The sequence below is a fragment of the Crocodylus porosus genome, unplaced genomic scaffold (genome assembly GCF_001723895.1).
Source record: "Crocodylus porosus isolate Cpor-Errol unplaced genomic scaffold, CroPor_comp1, whole genome shotgun sequence".
In the NCBI taxonomy this organism is placed as follows: domain Eukaryota; kingdom Metazoa; phylum Chordata; order Crocodylia; family Crocodylidae; genus Crocodylus; species Crocodylus porosus.
Genome location: NW_017728918.1, coordinates 108,382,855 through 108,394,341, shown reverse-complemented (window position 1 = coordinate 108,394,341; position 11,487 = coordinate 108,382,855). Strand labels below are relative to the sequence as shown.

Below are 11,487 nucleotides of genomic sequence, written 5' to 3'. Positions count from 1 at the left end.
CACCCCATGCCCACTACCCAAAGCCCCTGCTCTGCACCTAAAGCCCCTGCCCTCCAGCCCGGGCTCTGTGGCTGCCAGCAGTTACCCTGGCTCTGGGTAGCTAGCCACTCCCAGCAGGGCTTGCAGCGTCCCAGCAGGCTGCAAACAGCCTGGGATCCCGGCTGGCAGCAGCTACCAAGAGCTGGGGCCGGCTGCAGCCGGGAGGCTCCAAACAGCTGTGCTGGGATCCGGCATCAGCTCCACACCAGCATGTGCACACGTGCCTTGGAGCTGGCGGTGGAGGAGGGGTCTGAGGCAGCCAGCCCTGGTCTCTCCTCTGCTTCCAGCATGGAGATGATGAGCCCAGTGCAGGTGTTTGTAGCCAGCCCAGGCTCTGGGCAGCTGCAGCAAGTAGCAGGCAGGCTACAAACAGCTGTACTGGACTCCACAGCTCCATGCTGGCAGTGACTGCACAGGCACCTCGGGGTGGGCTGAGCTGCCCTGCCGTCTGCCCCGAAGTGCACACGCAGTCACAGCTGTTTGCAGCCTGCCCCAGCACAGAGCTGATGCCGGAGCTGTGGAGTCTGGCACAGCTGTTTGCAGCCTGCCCGCTGCTGGCTGCAGCTGCTCAGAGCCCAGGCTGGCTACAAACAGCTGCACTGGGCTCATCACCTCCATGCCGAGAGACACCAGGGCTGCGCTGCCTCAGGCTCCACCCCGACTGCCCGCTCCAAGGTGCTCCTGCACACGCCAGTGAGGAGCTGATGCTGGAGCCCAGCACAGCTGTTTAGAGCCTCCCAGGTCTGGGGAGCTGCTGCCAGCCAGGATCCTGGGCTGCTTCCAGCAGGCAGCTGGGACACCGCAAGCCCTGCTGGGAGCAGGCTGGGCTCCGTCACTGGCAGCAGCTACCTGGAGCTGGGGCTGGCAGAATGGCTTCGCGTGCCATATTCGGCACGCGTGCCAGGGGTTGCCAACCCCTGGAATAGACCCATAGGAAGAAGACACAAAAGAGGACACAGAGAGCATGGAGAGAAAAGAACAATGGTAACTAACATCAGGGTACCAGTACTCTTCTTAAAAAAATCAGAAGCAGCTCACGTCTATCTACAATGACCTACTACACTACAATAGAATGTACTTAAGTCTCCCTTTGCACCTGTTTCAATAATAACTGTTCCTCCTTGGATGTCTACAATCTCTCTCCACAGACATGGATAAGAGAACATACATGCTAAATATAAGAGTGATGGCACAGCTTGTGTGTTCAGATATTGTCAGGTTACAACTATAATAGCAATGTGTCCCACTCAGTTAACAGTATTCTGAAAGATCAGATGATACAAAGGCAGCAAACCAAAAGGAAATGCATTTGGAAATTAATCTTAACAACTGATATTTTCCTTGAATTTTTGTGAGTTATTTGGTTAACAAATACTTGCAAATCTAAGGGATGTTAGACAAGAAGTACCTGAACCCAATGTAAAAAAATAAAAATCACCTTCCACTGTGCTTCAATGATGTCTGAACAAGAACATTTCAATATTTACTATTTCTCCACGAAGTCAAAAGTTTACATAGTAAATACTTCAACTATGGGCATCTATACATGTGCTCTGGGGTGGAAGGGCAAGGCGCTTTAGAGTGGCTCTGACAGCCACTCTAATTAAAGTGACCACAGCATCATTTGTTCAGTCCTGCACTTCAAAATGGAGGTGGGGGACACTTTAACTAAAGCTTGTTTGACAATTTTGAAATGCGAATAAACATGATGCAGACGCTGCTGGAGTACATCAATTAGCATGCTCTGGCAGACTAGCAGCAGATTTGATTAATCGGGTGCTAATTAGCATGCATCAGAGCACAGCTCCATTACAAGTACAGGTGCCCTATAATACTGATTTAAACTTCCTCACTAACAACAGGAAGTGAAACCGTTTGTTCAAGTTAAGACACTAGTCTTTTCCTTTGAGAATCTGACCCTATAAGAATCAATAATTTCAAAGTAGGAGTTTTGATGCATACTTAGGATGTGTGCATAATAATAAAGTTGTTCACGTTATTTATTATTTTGGGTGCAGGGCCACTTAACAAGTTTTGGTGAACTGTCGAGGGCTGCATGGGAAGCCTCACTCCTTGAGAGTTGCCTCACCCCCTGGTTGCCATCTTGAGACTGCAAGTCCCGCCCCTAACCCCTGACCTTTGCCAACGGAAGTCCCTCCCCTTACCCCAAAAGAAATACTCCTTTTGGGAGGGGGGGGTGCCATGTTAGAACAACAACAACAAAAAAATCATACCCTAAAAGTCAAACACCTAGTATAACATATTTTATTACAAAAAATATTTTTGTCACAATTTGTGTTTGCATAGTGTATATACAGGTAATTGCATAACTCAAAAATAAAGTCTTAGTCTTATATATTGTGTGGAGGGTACAGCTGGGGTGGGATGTGTGCAGTATGACGTGGGAAGGTTGTAAGAGGATGTGGCTGTGTGGGGGGGGCAATAGGGTATGGTGGGGGTGTATATGTGGAGTGTTGTGGGGGTAGAGTGTGGGTGTGTGGCATTTGTAGGGTGGATGAAGGGGTGTGAGGGAATGCGGGGGACCCCCCCACATACTTCCCACACAGCGCGTGGCCCATGCTGGCAGCAACAGCAGCAGCAGGGAGCACTTAAGGAGTGCTTATGCCTCTGTCACCAGGGCTCTGTGCCACACGTGTGCAGCCCTATGTGCTGGAGCCGGCTGCCTTCCCTGTCTGCTGCCCCACACAGGTCTTGGAACTCTATGGGGAAGCAGGGACTGGGGCTTCCCTCCACTTCTGGTGGAGACCCAGAACCTGCACAGCAAGGTGCAGCAAAGGCAGCTGGCTCCAAGGCACAGGGCTTCCCTCAAATGGTGCACAAGTGCAGGAACTGCATGCGTGTGGTGCGAAGCACTGGCAATAGGAAGCAGTCTGGTGGGATGATGTGCAGCGCTGGCTTGAACCACGTGCCACTGGATGCCAGTGCCTGTGTGAGGCATAAGCGTTCAGAGCGTCCCCGCCTGCTGCTGTTGTTGCCAGTGGAGATTACATACCAAGGGGGGCGGGGTGTGGGGGGTCCCCACACTCTGCCACCCCCCCGTTCATACCCTGCCCACCTGAGCTCCATGCTGCTGCCACCCCCCCACCCCCCAGGCATGGGCTGTGCGCTGCTGCCAGTCCCAGCCCCACACTCCCACCCAACTGCAGCTCTGCCCCTGCCCCCACTGCTTCCCTACTAGCTGCCTGGAGCAAGGGTAGGTGTGAGGCGCAATAGGGTATGTTGGGGAGTGTTGGGCAGAAGGGCTGGGTGGGGTACAATTAGTTCGTGAGTCAGATCCGGCCTGTGGGCCATATTTTGCCTGCGCCTAGAAGTTGTCACTGAATGACTTCAAGATTTGAGGAAAGAATGGATACCATAACCCAGACTAGAGAAAGGATTCTGGGATACAGTTAAGCCACCATCCTTTCAGAGGATCCACAGCAATCCAGATTTGGCTTAGGTATCATTTCAGTGAAAGTACAAAGCACTGCTTTTAAGACGGATGACACAAAACAAAAGGATGCAATTATTTCTAATATGCTGAATACCTAAACCTAGCCTATTAGGCTCAACTACATTTTGTTTAGCTCCGTGCACAGGCTTCTCAAAAAAATTAAGGTATTTCAACTTAGCTCTCATGCTTTAAAAAATCTACCATTGTTACTAAACAGAAATAAAAGTTGAAAGAAAGAAATACTAAAAATCAATTACTTTTCTCCATTTACATTACACATTTGTTTTGTTCTTTATTCAGTTTTCTTGCTCCAAAGTAAGAACTGAGTCAGTTTTCAAAATCTCATGCAAGTACACATACAACCACAAGTTTGTAATTTCTTAAAAACAGTGAGCTTGAGGATGCCTTTCTTCCCTCCGCGGCCTAGCATTCCTCACAATATCCCAAAGGAAAAATATGAAGGAAACATGCTAAGCGCACTAGAAAGGCAAAGCTCATCTCAGTGACAGCTGACTAGAAAGTAGCAAGTTTCCTAAAATGAAGCCAAGAGAGACCTCCCATCCCCCCACTTCAAAAAAAAAAGTACTACTTCGGCAGAAGGTGAAAACATTATTCATATCAAGTAGCACCCACAGAACCTGCATAGGACTTAGCCCCATTTGTAAAGTTGCTACGCAAACACAGTGAAAGAAAAAGATCCTGAAACACTGGCCCTCAAAAGGAAAGAAATGTACAATGACCCAAATGAGTGGTAATTAGCACAGAGTGTACAGGTTCTTCCCTGGATGACAGACAGTCACATCACTGAAAAATTAAGAGGAACTACTTCAAGACAACATTGTACATTCCCCCTCTCCACAATCACCAAAAGAACTGGCAACCTCCAGTGCTGCCCCAGAGGCAGGCCATGGACACCTTTGTCCATCACCCAGATGCAGCAGCATCTGCAGCCTGTTCCTTCTGCAAAGAGGAAATGGAGGAGACTGTTCCATAGTTTCTAGGGTCAGAAGGGACCTGAGCAGATCATCTAGTCCAACCCCCTGCCATGGCAGGAAAGAGTATTGGGGTCAAAAGACCCCAGCAAGGTGTGCATCTAGCCTCCTCTTAAAGACCCCCAGGGTAGGAGCCAGAACCACTTCTTGGAAGTTGGTTCCAGATCCTAGCCGCCCTGACGATGAAGTAGTGCCTCCATGCCTTCCTGGCTTGCCCATGGCTGTGGCCACTCTTTGCTGCCCTCTTTAGCACACTGGATTTGGCCTTCTCCCAGACTGAATTTTCTCTATTCTGTACCAAGCACCTGAAGGGATCATGATCTGCCTGGCCAATTTCCTGCTGAGCCAGGCCAAGATGGAGAGCCTGAATAGCCAAAGAAGCCAACTCCGACAGCACCCTCCAACAGTTCCACTCCTTGGTTCAGGTGCACATCACATTTGAATCTGGAAACATTAACTTGCAACAAAATGTGGACTAGTTTATGTCTCACTGGGCCATTGGGGTGGCACTCAGGAAGATGGATGGCTAGTTGTACATGTGTAACCTCGTGAAGGCTGTTGGGAAAAGGGGATCTCAATCTCTGGCAATATGAATGTTTTCATTACTGACAAGTGTTTCATGCTTGGACACACAATTTTGCACTTTCACCTTTTGTTTTTAATAGTTCTTATAACAGAGCTTTAAAAAAAAAATCAAAAGTCTCTTTCTCATAAAGCATCAAAAAGCAATAAAAGGAGGTCCCATTCTCTCCTTTCAGATAACTTTCTAAAGTTTATTTTTAGTGTCCCAAGAAATGGGATTTAGAGACATTAGACAACTCCTATAGTTATGTGATCTTGCTGGCAAGGAGACCTCCCTCAAAAACGTCAGAGCTACTGGTGGGTTTGGAAGTACTCTGCCCAAAACCATTTCCTAACTTCCTGCCACAGGAATGGCGCTTCACACCTTTTCTGTGGCAGTTAGCCTGTTATGAAGGGAAAAGTTATTGTGAAGCAAATGTCCAGGTCTAGCAAGATTTACTCTGCCTCCAGGCAGTGAATATTTCTGCTGAGTGAAGACCAATTATATTCCATGGAAAACCTCAGCACTTATGCAAATTAAGTGCCCAACTAGAGCAGTAATACTTCTTTACAAAATTAGGCAAGCATTAATCCCAAGACACCATTTAGTTTTGGCATTATTTCCACTGTGCCAAGTAACTGCTGTTGTTTTAATCACTTCCCCATACGGGCAGTGCAACACAATGACAAAACCAACCGAACTCCCATTAACAAAGATGGCTCAAGGCACCCCTCCACGGACTCAAGGTGCACCTCGGAAAATGCCAATTTAGTCTTCACTTGGTTTTTTGTTTGAATACGGGAAAACAACACGGCAATCCTTCTGTTTCAGAGATCTCAGGCCACAGCAGGGCTGGATTTTAGCTTTTTGCACTATAGCTTCCAATTTGAAATAGTTAGGTGTACCTTGGGAACCACATCTGCACAGCTAACGGGTGCCAGCAATGTGCACACCTCCGGAAGGATCTCCAGGCCCTGGGGGGGAGGGGGGGTGCAACCTGCCGGCAAAGGGAAGAAATCCCATCCCACCATTCTGCTGGTCCCACAGAAGACTCCCACATGACACTCCCCTCAGGCAGATCATGATCCCTTCAGGTGCTTGGTACAGAATAGAGAAAATTCAGTCTGGGAGAAGGCCAAATCCAGTGTGCTAAAGAGGGCAGCAAAGAGTGGCCACAGCCATGGGCAAGCCAGGAAGGCATGGAGGCGCTACTTCATCGTCAGGGCGGCTAGGATCTGGAACCAACTTCCAAGAAGTGGTTCTGGCTCCTACCCTGGGGGTCTTTAAGAGGAGGCTAGATGCACACCTTGCTGGGGTCTTTTGACCCCAATACTCTTTCCTGCCATGGCAGGGGGTTGGACTAGATGATCTACTCAGGTCCCTTCTGACCCTAGAAACTATGGAACTGTTTTATTATTGTGTGTCTCCCAGCCATGAGCCGTTCCTCTCCTGGTGGCCTCCCTCTTGAAGACATGCTTATAGTTTTTTCTTGGGGGGCCCACATTCTCTGGAGACTAACAAACATATCTGGAAGGCACCTCAGAACCCTTCTGCACCATGCCTGCCTCCAGCTGCCAAGACCCTGCACGGCCCTGCAAAGGTGCCCTCCCCAAACTAAGACCTATCCCTGCGTCACTCAGGCTGCCCCCTGGCAGCGAACGTCCCCGCGCCCCAACCCCAGTTGCCAGGCAACAGCCGTTTCCCCGAGGCGAGGGAGCAGGTGCTCCGAACGCTGCCCCCGCCCCCCCCGGCGCGCGAGGGTATAACCGCCCCCAACGGCCCGCGCCGGCACCCGAGGAGGGGGAAGGGCGGAGGGAGCGGGCAGGCCCGCTATCCCGACCCCCCGCAGTGCCGGCCCCGGGCCCGGGCCCACAGGGGAGGGGGGCCGCGGCCGTTACCGTGTGGGCAGGCGGCGGGCGGGTGGGTATCGGCGGCGCGCGGGCCGGTTGCTACGCGCCGCCCCGCCCCTCGCGCCCTTTGTTGTTCCGGGTCCTGGGCCGCGTCGCGGCGACAATCAACATGGCACAAGGCTGGGAGAAGAGGGAGAACGACGACCATAGAGGCGCAGCGCCGGCTAGACCGCCCGCCGGAAGAGCCGCCGCTCCTTCAGCCCCCGAGGAGGGGGGGTTGCCTACGTACTTCCGGCGCCCTCGGCTTCGAGCCGGCAGCGCGGGGGCGTGACGCGGACGCTGCTGAGGGGTGAGGTGGAGCTTGCGGCCACCACCTCTAAGCCCCGCGCCCCGCGGGCCTCCCGGGCGGGGGAGCATTCTACAGCCAGCCGCTTCTTTGCGTGTGTGGCCCCAGCCTGCCCTCGGCGCCCACTCCCTCCTTAAGGTCCCTGCTACACGTTGAGCATATGTATCATCTCACCGAGTGGTTAAAAGCACAATAAATGGGGCCCAGCCCCTGCAGAGTGGTTGTGACATCATAAGAATGGCTGCCCAGCTACAAAAAAATCGCCGGACCGTCAGAAGGTGCCTGCTTGAAAATCACCTAGGGTACGATGATTTGGGCCCCGGGGCCGCAAGACAGTTTTAATGAGCTGTTGCAGGTGGTGTCAGCTTCCTTCCACCCCCACCCCAAAAACTCACAAGCAGTCCCATGGGTCTGGGGCAGGCAGGGAGCAGTGGTTGCGGGGGGAATGCAGGACCGGGTCATGGGGTGGTGACCGCTGTGGGCAGGGCCCTAAATGCCCCTGGCCCGGGGGTGGGGCTGGGAGCCTGCAGGGGGTGAAGGGAGGCAATAGGGGCCTGAGGCATTGGTTTCCCCGGCTGCCTCTGCGTGGGGTTGAGCGCTGCCCACTTTTGCCAAGGCAGTCCCCGCTGCACTCCAGTTGGTGTCTGGGGCCTGGCCTGGCTGGGGGCTGTTCTGCTTCTGCCTGCCCCCAGTGGCAGCTCCTCCCGCCCCCAGTGGCAGCGCCTCCCGCGCAGCACCACATAAAGCAGGACCAGCCTCAACAAGTTCATCCCAGCCGGGGCTTTTTCTAGCTGGGCTCAACAACCTCCAAGGATGGAGATGCCACAAGATGTGTAACAACTCTGTAGCCAGTTTCTATTCAATTTTCATTAAAGGTGAGAGGGGCAAGCATGCACTTGTAATACCAGTGTTGTTTTGCATACAACACCCCCTCCCAAAACCCAGCTCTTGGAAATTGGGTGGGTGTCATAAATAAGGAAATACAGTAACAGCAGTTCAGCCTTGGGGAAGGCAGAGGGGAACGATTGCCACAATATTTGTGCTGGGGAGGGGGCAGTATGGTTAGCACAGTACTGCTGGCTGTGGGCATGTTCTCTTCCCCACTCCTGGCAAAGACTACTGCTGAAGAAGCTGCTGCTCAGTTACATGGTTTAGCAGTACTTTTAAGAAGAGATCTTTTTCCCCCTTCATTCTGCCTTTCAAAAAACAAGGTGTCCCTCATTTGGGAGCATGTTGCATGTGATAAAATATGATATTTTTTATTGGCCCAGCTGGGAGAGAGGTCACTCAAGCTTTTGGGCACAGGACAACTGTGCGGTTGGTCTATTAAAAGATACCACCATAGAACCTTGCTTAAAGTCATAGGTGATGTCTGTGTGTTGGAGGGGGGGCACAGGGAGGCACGTGCCCCCCCTCCCCCAGATACTGGCTGCTGCTAAAGCCACTGCCGGCTTCTGCATGTGGTTGCCGCCGCCCCTTGCTGCTGATGCGGCTGCCAACAGTGCGAATGGCAGCTGTGAGTGGTCCCAGCTCACCGCCTGCTGCTTGCCACCCACCCCACTTGCCACTGACACCACTGCGGCTGCCTGCTGGCAGTCTCCACTTGGCCCACCCCCAGTGCTGCCTGCAGGTGGTCGCCATGCTCCCCCAGTCTCCAGAGGCACAGGTTGTTCATGCTTAGTGTCACCTGCAGCCAGACTTAAGCTGCCCTAGTGTGACAGCAGTATTGTGAACGCACTGGTGACAAGAGTGAGGACCTCAGGCTTCCAACCTCAAAAGCCTCAAGAGATAAATATTCACTTGTTGACATGACATTCTTTAAAATGTAATTTAGACTCAAATTATAGCAGGAACAGCAGACTCACAGGAATAAGGTGGGGATACTTTTGAGTATTGTAGTAAGTGGTTCTTAATCTTTTTAGGCCCAGGACACCCTTCATTAGACTTGCGGAACCCCTCAGAAAGTGCCAGCTCTTAGTTTTCACTTATTTTTGATGAAGGAAAAGTAATACAGTAATGTTTCTATTGCAAAGAACTCAGAAAGATCTAAAGAGGTTAGAATTTTTTAACACTGTGGCTTCTTAATTGAAATGTCTGGGTTTAATTTGTGAAACATGTTTGTGTACCTTGAAGTGCTAGCATGATGTTGCATACTGCAGCAGCCCTGAAAGGCACCCTAGGATGCCATGGTACCTTGGTTGAGTATCATTGCTGTTGTACTTAGGAAATTTGGAGCTCAAGATTCCTAGGCTTTTACTCCAAGCTTTACTTGGAATGTCCTCTGGAAAAATTCCTGTTCTTTAATTTACCCTCCTGTGAGAATAAATTGACCAACAATGTAGCAGAGCTTTGGACTTTAATTTTTTGAGCTTAGAACCTTTGCAAGATAGTATGATTTATTTGAGGTTTCCTGAAACTTTAGTTGTATAATTCTGTGCTTGCCACCTAAGAAATGATACAGAAGCAGCATTGATTGTTTGCGACAAAGGAAGCAGATTTACATTTGTTGTGCTGAAACTCTAGAAAAAATGTGTTTTATATTTTTACTTTAATCCCTAACATCTGGAATATATTTTATTATATTAAAACAATTTCATTATGTCAGGAATAGTTTTTCCAGATCCCCATTTCAAATCTTTTATCTAGACTGGGAGAATGTTAATTAAACATTACTTTTTATAGTGATTATTAGCTTTTGTTTGCCTTGATGATCATGCATAGTACTGCCACCATGTGGCTTGTAGCATGACTAGAACTTTTATTTCACTCAACTAAAGACAATCAAAGAAGTATTTGAAAACAGAATTTTTTATCTTGCAGTTCAGTCACACCCTAGAGAATCTCTCACAGTTCTCTGGGATCTTTCATGAGGCTGGTCTCTTTTTTCCTTATTGATGGTCATCTTCTGAGTTGCGTTTAGGTGTTACAAATAAGCCTGCAGTTATGACACTGATTTCTATTGCACCTTCTGTGGAATTTGGTGATTCATTTGAGGTGCTATATATACCACAACAAATGTTGCTGAGATTCATCTGAGAACGACAAATCACCCATCTGTAAATTGCATAGCTGTTCAGTCATGTTAATTAGAAAGGGCAATAAACTCCGGTTTAGCTAAACTTTGACTTTGCTGTCCAGACCTCTGAATTTTAGCATGTTCTTCTCGATGCTTTTCTGTGACAAAAAAAAAGCTGTCAGAAATTACTCATCTTCCACAAAGCTGCTGTAATGTTTTGAGGTCTTCTCACCCCATCTTATTTTTTGTTATAAGTTTCATGTAAGTGTAGAGTCATGACCTTGGTGTTTCAAAATAATTTTTTATAATAAATGAACCCCACCTTTTTTTGAGGTCCCAAATCCCTTGTTTGTCAATGGCTCCTTAATTGTACTAGTATATTTTCAAGAGAGCCTCTAATTGTGCAGTGGTAAGGAGGCTCAGGCCCATGCATATATAATCATTGCATTTACCAATAGGCAACTGTGTCTGCAAACGATAGGGATTAGTGTGCAACCAATATTTGCGCATGTAACTTGCGCATTAGTCATATAAGCACACTGGTTTACATGTGTATGTAAGTACAGCATTAGTTAGACATACAGCATCTGTACATGTGACAGAGCTGTGGTCCGATGCGTGCTAATTGGTATGCTTATTAGTGTGCTCCAGCAGTCTCTACATCACACTGGTGGGGGGGGGGGCACTTTAACTAAAGTTCATCAAACGAGCTTTAGTTAAAGCACCCCACTGCCATTTTGAAGCACAGGATGCTGAATACACATGACGCTGCAGGTGTTTTAATTAGAGTGGCTCTGACAGTGCCCCCCCACCTCTACCCCGGAGCACGTGTACAGACGCCCTTTGATGCTTAGGCAAACACGGTAAGGCTTTTTTTCCTGCCCTTTGGCTGAAATCTTCCTCTTTCCCCTCAACACCACCTCTGATTAATTGCTCTACCTGCAGGGCTTTGTGGTTGCTTTTTTTCACCTATATACCTGTACTACAAAGACTCTCCGCTGGGATGCTATGGCACTTAGAGTGCCTTTTGAGGTTCCCTGGGGTGCCATATAATATTAACACTGTTAACAAGTGAGCCAACATGATTCACAAGATAAATCTAGATATTTCAAATAGAAATCCACAGTGCTAAAAATGTTCTTATCTATTCTAGTCTTACGGGGTGTGTCTATACCAGACGTTTACTGTAGAGCTGCTTAATTGGTTCTGCAGTAAAATGTCACTGTCT

The 11,487-nt window shown here is 49.2% G+C and overlaps 1 protein-coding gene across 1 annotated transcript in view; it reads right to left on the bottom strand.

The window, feature by feature from the left end:
* The window catches only part of TBPL1 (TATA-box binding protein like 1), a 21,935-nt gene extending 14,813 nt beyond the window's left edge, over positions 1–7,122 (bottom strand). Inside the window, exon 1 of the mRNA XM_019538086.1 lies at positions 6,946–7,122. The gene's annotated coding sequence lies outside the window, so the exon portion shown is untranslated. The remainder of the gene's footprint in view (positions 1–6,945) is intronic.
* Between the last annotated feature and the right edge of the window lie 4,365 nt (positions 7,123–11,487).